Source organism: Pezoporus occidentalis, unplaced genomic scaffold, assembly GCF_034315485.1.
Source record: "Pezoporus occidentalis ecotype Australia unplaced genomic scaffold, CSIRO_AGI_Poc_V1 ctg37, whole genome shotgun sequence".
Classification (NCBI taxonomy): Eukaryota; Metazoa; Chordata; class Aves; order Psittaciformes; family Psittacidae; genus Pezoporus; species Pezoporus occidentalis.
In genome coordinates, this window is record NW_026915691.1 from 2,791,956 (window position 1) to 2,793,395 (window position 1,440).

Below are 1,440 nucleotides of genomic sequence, written 5' to 3' on the forward strand. Positions count from 1 at the left end.
ATACAGGAAACCTTTTGGTTTTAAATTTGTAGCATCTGAGCAGAGATCCAGATGCAGCCCTCATGCAATAGCAGTAGTATCAGCTGGCTGAGTTGTTGTGAGGTACATATATTGTGTACATAATGGTAGGATTGGCAGGAAGTAAAACCTCAAAGAAGGTGGGATTTGATCCTGTTAGGTGCTTTGCTACAAGCATTGCAAGAATCGTTAGCTTTGATGTCTAACTGCGCCCTGCTAGTGGGCCTGACGGACAAGTTTCCCCAGAAGTGATTCAGAAATGATTCAGAGGTTAAGGTGTAGTTAAATGAAACATACTTGTTTATAGTGATTAATGGTCTGTCCCAATCTGATCTTTTTCCCCTAGAATTAAAAGTAAATATGTGGACCTTTAACTATTTTTAAATTACTTTTATCAGGTGTTTTGTTCTTACATTTGTTACTGGTTTTAACATATGACAGTATGAAAAATTATATAGACTGTGCTTACTGAGGAATAAAACATACTTCCCAAAGGGTACGAAGCTGTGCTGGGCCCATGCAGGTGAGCCAAGTCAAAGATTGGACAAATACCACAGTTGTTCTCTTAGCAAATGAGAGAACAGAGATTTTGGGACTTGAGAACATTTGTTCAGGGAGTGAAGGAAGGAATGAGAAATGTAATTGCTGTGATTGGATTAGTGGGAAACGTAACACCTCAACAAATGTTGCAGATCCAGCAAGGGAACTTATGAAATGCAGAGATAAGCACTGGAATCCATGTACCTGAATGCGGAAGAAGCAAGTGGGGAATAAGGACTCTGAATCACTAGGGGAAAAGTACATAAAACAACAAAAGAAATCTGGGAAAACTCTTGGCAAAAACACATGAAGCAGAGAAAGTACTAAGAAAATCTATAAAATGAAGGAAAACAAAATCTGGCAAAAGACTGCATAGTGAATTCTTTCTTGAAAAGGAGAGATGAAACCACATTAGCAATATTTTATGCATCATATATCTATATATATTTTGTGTTTCTTTTTTCCCTGCTGTAGAATTAATGATGTTAATCATGGCTGCTGTAGAGTAATTAAGAGGTAATACTCCAGGTTAAGTGTTAGAAAACAGGGAAATAAGCCTGTTTGGATGAGACTGCTGTGATAGAATGGAATGAGGAAAGTCGAGAAAGTCAGCAGTGGCACAGTGCTGTTCTGAATTCTTAGAGAGGCAAAGGACTACTTTTTGTTTAAAGTAACTCAGATAAACCATTATCAGGTGAAAAGATAAGGTAAGAAGGACTCTTCAGTGTTCTGTAGAGTGATATGTTCAGTAGTTTGGACAATTCACTCAGCTTTAGAAATCTTTTTTCTGTGAGATAGATGTCTTACCTATCTCCCAAAGGCATTTTAGTGCGTTTTGAAACAGGAGGAGCACAAGTTAGTTCAAAAGCAGAGGCTTACATG